Below are 8153 nucleotides of genomic sequence, written 5' to 3' on the forward strand. Positions count from 1 at the left end.
ATAAAATCAAGAAAATCTCATTCCCTTAGGAAAAAAGCTTCACGCTACCACTCATCTTGAAATAGCAATTTAGTGTGTTAAAATGCCCAAGATTCATATTAGGGAGGCAAACGCACGCACTAAAGCTGCACAAAACACTGTTACCAGGCAGATGAATATTTAATCAATTCTTATTTGTTTTCTTGGTCTTTTAGATGTGACTAGTGCCTATGTATATGGCCGGCTTTGGACAAACGGAGTCAGTGGAGGCAGCGTTAGCACTTCATCAGCTGAAAAGTCCTGTTTGAACAATCCTGCAGCTCCGAGCTTCAGGCTGTCAGCACAGTCAGGCTGTAAAGGAAACTTCTTGAGTTTCCCAAGTGTCTGTAAAGCATCGTGCCCTGACTTTTCTGGGCAAAGGCTTCCTCCATGGTAAGAAAGGCTATCCTAAGGAAGAGGAGGGAACTTAAATTAAGCGGCATAATGGGTCCAGTGCTTTTTTCAAATCTCGAGTTGTGAAATCAGCGTAGTATGGCATGACCAGCATAGAATGCAATAGAAGAGACTGATAAAGGATTGAAATCATCAGAACGCCTAGCATGGCATGGCCAAAGGTATTGTTTTGGGAAAACCTTTTCCTTAATATATAATCTCCTGTATCATCTTTTTCTCTCTCTACGGAATCTTTGCATTATTATAAACATAAACATGCAATCTTTTTCTTGAGATGGAGACTCACTCTGTCCCCCAGGCTGGAGTGCGGTGGCGCGATCTCGGCTCACTGCAACCCCTGTCTCCCGCATTCAAGTGATTCTCCTGCCTCAGCCTCCCAGGTAGCTGGGACTGCAGGCCTGTGCCACCACACCCGGCTAGTTTTTGCATATTTAGTAGAGACAGAGTTTCACCATGTTGGCCAGGCTGGTGTCAAACTCCTGACAGGTGATCCATCTGCCTCAGCCTCCCAAAGTGCTGGGATTAGAGGCATGAGCCACCACACCTGGCCAGCAACCATTTCATTTTAAAACAAAACAAAACCTTTCCTGATCCCAATAATCCCCCTAGTTACTGCTTCAATTCTTTCCTTCCTTTTGAAGCAAATTCCCTGAAAGTGGTACGACACTTTCTCATTTCTCTCCTTTCATTCTGTCTTAACTGTCTTTCCCTTAGGATTTCAAGCCCATTATTCCAGCAAAATTGCTATTGTCAAAGTCAGCAATGATGTCTACATTTCCAAATTCAATGGTGAATTCTCAGGCCTCAACTTGCTTGGCTGATCAGCAGTCCTGAGTACGGTGGTTCACTCTCTCCTCTTTGAAGCACCTCCTCTCATCCCTTCCATTGTTCCCATGATGGTCCAAGTTGCCTTCTGTTGCCACTATATTATAGGACTAGGCTCCTAACTGGTCTCCCTACTTGCATCCTCACCCACTACCCCCATTGCCTTATATATTATATTCTCAACATAATAGTTAACACATCTCATTCCTTTGATTAAAACTCTCTACTAAGGCCGGGTATAGTGGCTCATGCCTGTAATCCCAGTACTTTGGGAGGCCGAGACAGGCAGATCACGAGGTCAGGAGTTCAAGACCAACCTGACCAGCATGGTGAAACCCCGTCTCTACTAAAAATACAAAAAAATGAGCCAGCATGGTGGCTCAGGCCTGTAATCCCAGCTACTCAGGAGGTTGAGGCAGGAGAATCGCTTGACCCTGGGAGGCGCAGGTTGCAGTGAGCCAAGATCGCACCACTGCACTCCAGCCTGGGCGACAGAGTGAGACTCCATCTCAAAATAAATAAATAAAACCCTCTACTAACTCCCATGTCATTCAGAGTTAAAGCCAGTATCTTTGCAGTAGCCTACAAGGTCCTATACCATCTGCTCCCAACTCTGACGTCACTGCCCACCGCTCTCATTCTATGCTACCATCTCTGTCCACACTGACTTTCTCCCTGTTCCTCAAACCCACCAGGCATGCTCCCCTTGCAGAAACTCTGCATTTTCTACTCCCATGCCTGGAAGCCTCTCCCCTAAACAGGTGCCTGGCTCACTCCTTAATTTCTACCAGGTCTTAACTCAAATCCACCATCTCCATGAGGCCCTCCCTGGAAACTCAATCTAAACTTTAACATGTACACTCACTTTATACTCCTCTTTCCTTAGCACTGTCAGCCAAAATTTCAACAAATTTAGTTTAAAAATCACTAGGTAGCCATAGAAATGTATTTTTCAATGTAAGTTGTGGTCAAAAAGTCTCTGGTGTAATAAAACACAGCTTGAGCTAAGAACTCAGATGAACCAGGGCTCACATGTGGCACGGAGCACAGTCCTTTGACAGGATTCTCTGAGCTATTGCCCACGTAGATCCCTTCCTCGAGCCAGAAAGGTCTCTTCTCCACCCCACACTTCCTAAAGAACATAATCAAATTATTCCTTCAAAAGACAGATCATCAATAAAATACTATGTAGTCATTAAAAATGATGTTCTTGAAGAATATTTAATGTTATAAAGTGATAATCCTAGTACGGTACTAAGTAAAAAGTCAATTTATAGCTCCATTTATAAAAGCATGTATACTGTCCCACAGTTCTTGAGGAGTAACAAATAGTACACAATTAATTTTTCTACATTAAATTATGATTAGCTTGCCAAGGTGAGAGAAATAATATCCATCATGTTTTTGTGACTCCCTTTTCACTCCTGTGTGGCCAGGACAGGGAACTCAGATGGTCCAAGAAAATGGTAGTTACTCAACAATCCTGTTCAGTGCTGAAAAACCTCTCCTCTGGCCCCTTGTAGTTCATCAGAGCAAGAACTGGTGATGCTGACCATGTGCCCTCAGGGACAGCCCCATCCCTGGACCTCTGTGGTCAGTGCCAGGCTGCCACAGATCTCCACAGCAGCATCTCCCCACCAGGTGGCCTGTGGGTGAGGCCCAGATCTCCATCCCTCCTGGGACCACATACTTAGCTTCCTCTCTGCGTCCTGCTCCAACGACCTGGCTTAAAATCCTTCTGAGGTGAGATCACAACCTCACACACAGACTTCAGACCCTCTCTCTTCACCATAATCCACTCATTCAAAGCAGGAGTCTGTGGAGGAGTTTCAAGGCAGCCCATTTCACACACCTGAAACCCCAAAAAAGCTAGTAACTGCTCTGATTTAAAGGAGCATGGAAGAAAGGCAGGGCTGTACTGTCTTCCTGTGGGAAGGACAAGGAAAATAATGTGTTACGTATTTTGTTAATGAGAGTCTATATAGCTGGAAAACAGATTTATTTTGTAAGTAATACCTACAGTAATTGAGAGAGAGAGAGAAAATACACATCTCACCTCTTACTTAGCTGGTGATGAGTTCTAATAATTTAACTGTTTCTTCTCCCATTCATATGTGTGGAAACAATAGTGGTGATTTTAGGTAGCATGAGTGACTCAAGGAAGAAAGGGACACGGTTGAGTAGGGAGCCTTCGCGGCTCAGTAGCTCCATGCTTCCTCCATCTATTATTAGAGTAGGTGGGACTGGCAGAGAACTTCTTCAGACATCTCTTCCACAGCAAAAGAAGAAATGGTTTTCATAAGAAGAATCTATTGCAGCTAAAATGCAGAACTGAAAAAAATATCCAGGTGTGACATCAGCAAGATGGACTAGAAAGCTCCAGGCCTCCTCTAGTTCCCACAGAGACATGGAACTAATAACAATGTATGGACTGGAATACCTTTGTGAGAACTCTAGAGACCAGTTGAGAAGCTACAGCACCCAGGCCAAGGTAAAACCAAGAAGGGATTCCAGCAGATAGAAAAATGCACGGTATTTCGTGTGTGCCCGTCAGTGCCTCTCCCTCCACGCAGCATAGCACAGGGCAACCGAGAGGAAAACCTCCATGCTAAGGGTCCTCGCTCATAACAAAATGAAAGAGTAGACCCTGTTTCTAACATTCTGGATCGTCTGGGGGCTGCCTGAGAAACTGGCTTCTGTTTCTCCCGACTTGGAGCACTAAAGGAACCAGTGATAGAGTTGGAAGATGCTTGAAAAGAGGCAAGTTGTGCATTAGAATTGCAGTTCCACAGTTGGAAAGCAGAAGGAGCAAGATATCAGAAAAGGTTTGAGAGGTCCTAGAACCTCTGGCTGGGCTGATGGGTGAAAGTCTTCCTTGCATGAAGCCGTTATGTAAAGACTGGGAGATGTGGTTGATTTTTCAAATGCCCAAATTTCAGCAGAAGATTATAAGGCATAAATATGAAAAAAGAAAACACAACCTAATCAACAAAACAAAATGCATCTCTCAAAACTGATCCCACAGAACTGCAAATCTATGAACTGCTTGACCAAGAATTTAAAATAATAGTCATAGAGATGACCAATGAGCTTTTAAAAAAGAGAACACATATAGACGATTAAAAAGAAATCAGGAAAACGATGCATGAGCAAAATGAGAAAATCAACAAAGAGATGGAAGCTATAAAAAAAGAACCAATCAAATTTTTATTCTTCCTTTAAAAGACAATTATTTGAAAAAAAAAAAACCCAAAAATATCTGACTAAAAAATTCACTAAAGGGGTTCAACAGTAGACTTGATCAGATGGAAGAAAAAAAAAGTCAGTGAATTTGAAGGCAGGTCATTTGAAATCATCCAGTCAGAGGAACAAAAAGAAAAAAGAATGAAGAGAAGTGACATAAGGGGACACAATCAAGTGAGCCCTATATATATATTATAGAAATCCAAGAAGAAGAGAGAGAGAGAGAGAAAGGAGCAGAGAACTTATTAAAGAAATAATGGCCCCAAACTTCCCAAATTTGAAGAAAGAAATAAATTCAAAAAGCTCTAACTAGCTTTGGGATAAACCTAAAGAAAACCACACTGAGATACATTATAGCCAAACTGTCTAAAGTCAAAGACAAAGAGAGACTCCTGAAAGCAATAAGAGGAAGGTAACTTATCACATATAAAAGGAGCTTCCATAAGATTATCAGCAGATTTCCCAGCAGAAACTCTGTAGGCCAAAGGAAGTAGGATGATATATTCAAAGTGCTGGGGCCAGGGAGAACTTGTCAAACAACAATACTGCATCGAGAAAAATTGTCCTTCAAAAATGAAAGACTTCCCCACATAAATAAAACCTAAAAGAGCTTATTACCACTAGAACTTCTCTGCAAGAAACACTAATTAGAATCTTTCAAGGAGAAACAAAAAGATTTAGACAGCAACACAGAATCATAAGAAAATATAAGGTTCCCAAGCAAAGGTAAAGACATGGACAAATGTAACAACTTGTATTATCGTTAATTTGGTACACATAATTTAAATGATGAAAATATTTTAAAAATTATATCTTTTGCATAAATATCTTTATACAATACAAATATCTGTGGCATCAATAATAATGGTGATTTTATAGTATGTGATTTAACACTTTGTTAAGTGTTGTATAATGATATTCATACACATACTGTAAAGCATATTGTATGCTTTGTAAATCATATACTGTAAAACATGTATGTGATTGAAGTTCGGTTATTACCTGTTTAAAATATTATGCTGTTTTCTTTGTCTTTGTAGTCAGAAAAAATAAAATAAAATAGTGTGCCATTAAGTTTAATAGCATTTTATAACATTCAATAAAATGCTATAACTTTTTTGTTTTATGTAATTGCAATGGTAGCCACAAAAAAATCTGTAAAATATACACAAAATGAAATCAAAAGTAAGTCAAAGCATGCCATTACAAAAAATTTTAATGAAACACAAAGGAGGCAGTAAGAAAGGAAAGGAGGAACAGAAAAGCTACAAGACATACAGAAAAGAATGAACAAAGTGGCAATAGTATATCCTTCCCTATCAGTAATTACTTTAATGTAAATGGACTAAACTCCCCAGTCAAAAGATAAAGAGTCATCGAATGGATAAAAATCACAGGATCCAACCATATGTTGTCTATAAGAGTCACTTACATCTGAAGATGACACAGGGTTGGAAGTGAAAGAACGGAAGAAGATATTCCATGCCAGTGACAGCCAAAAGAGAGTAGGAGTGGCCATGCTAACATCAGACAAAATAGACTTTAAGTCAAAAACAATTACAAGGACAATGAAAGACACTGTATAATGATAAAAGGGTCAATTCACTAAGAAGATATAACAATTATAAATATTTGTGCACCAAATCAAAGTCACAACACATGAAAGGAATTTTGACAGAATCAAGGGGAGAAATAGAGAGCAACATAACAGTAGGAGATTTCAGGACCTCCTCTTTCAGTAATGAATAGAACAACCAGACAGAAGATCAATAAGGAAATAAAGGACTTAAATAACACTATAGACCAATAGGACCTGACAGACTTATACAGAATATTTCACCCCATAACAGCCAATATTTCACCCAATATACATTCTTCTCTCAAGTATACAGAAAACATTCCCAAAATAGCCCACATCTTAACAAATTCAAGAAAGTTGACATTATATAAAAAGTCTTTTCTGCAACTACTTTTAACTTCATATGGAACTAAAAAAGAGTCCACACAGCCAAGACAATCCTCAGCAAAAAGAACAAAGCCGGAGGCATCACACCACCTGACTTCAAACTATACAACAAGGCTACAGTAACCAAAACAGCATGGTACTGGCACCAAAACAGATATATAGACTAGTAGAACAGAACGAAGGCCGCAGAAAAAACACCACACAACTACAACCATCTGATCTTTGACAAACCTGACACAAACAAGAAATGGGGAAAGGATTCCCTATTTAATAAATGGTGTTGGGAAAACTGGCTAGCCATATGCAGAAAACTGAAACTGGATCCCTTCCTTACACCTTATACAAAAATGAACTCAAGATGGATTAAAGACTTAAATGTAAGACCTAAAGCCATAAAAATCCTAGAAGAAAACCTAGGCAATACCTTTCAGGACATAGGCATGGGTAAAGACTTACTGTCCAAAACACCAAAAGCAATGGCAACAAAAGCCAAAATTGACAAATGGGATCTAATTAAACTAAAGAGCTTCTGCACAGCAAAAGAAACTATCATCAGAGTGAACAGGCAACCTACAGAATGGGAGAAAATCTTTGCAATCTATCCATCTGACAAAGGGCTAATATTCAGAATCTACAAATAACTTAAATTTACAAGAAAAATACAACCCCATCAAAAAGTGGGCAAAGAATATGAACAGACACTTCTCAAAAGAAGACATTTATGCAGCCAACAAACATATGAAAAAATGTTCATCACCACTGGATATTAGAGAAATGCAAATCAAAACCATAATGAGATACCATCTTAATGCCAGTTAGAATGGCGATCATTAAAAAGTCAGGAAACAACAGATGCTGGAGAGGATGTGGAGAAATTGGAATGCCTTTACACTGATGCTGGGAGTGTAAATTAGTTTAACCATTGTGGAAGACAGTGTGGCAATTCCTCAAGAATTTAGAACTAGAAATACCATTTGACCCAGCCATCCCATTACTGGGTATATACCCAAAGCATTATAAATCATTCTACTATAAAGACATATGCACCTGTATGTTTATTGAGGCACTATTCACAATAGCAAAGACTTGGAACCAACCCAAATGCCCATCAGTGATAGACTGGATAAAGAAAATGTGGCACATATACACCATAGAATACCATGTGGCCATAAAAAAAGGATGAATTCATGTCCTTTGCAGGGACATGGATGAGGCTGGAAACCATCATTTTCAGCAAACTAACACAGGAACAGAAAATCAAACACCACATGTTCTTGCTGATAAGTGGGAGTTGAACAATGAGAGCACATGGACACAGGGAGGGAATCATCACATACAGGGGCCTGTCAGGGGTTGAGGGGCTGGGGGAGGGATAACAATAGGAGAAATACCTAATGTAGGTGACGGATTGATGGGTGCATCAAACCACCATGGCACGTGTATACCTATGTAACAAAACTGAACTTTTTGCACATGTACCCCAGAACTTAAAAGTATAATAAAAAACAGAAAAGAGAAAAAATAAATCCAGGAAAAAATTTTGAACAGTCTTTTCTGATCTCAATGGAATAAAACTAGAACTCAAAAGCACAAAGAAAATTAGAAAAACCCTCAAATATGTGGAATTTTAAACATACTCTTAAACAATCAATGGTCCCCAAAAAAGTAACAAGATAAATTAGCAAAT

This window comes from Mandrillus leucophaeus, unplaced genomic scaffold, assembly GCF_000951045.1.
Source record: "Mandrillus leucophaeus isolate KB7577 unplaced genomic scaffold, Mleu.le_1.0 Scaffold903, whole genome shotgun sequence".
NCBI classification, from domain to species: Eukaryota; Metazoa; Chordata; class Mammalia; order Primates; family Cercopithecidae; genus Mandrillus; species Mandrillus leucophaeus.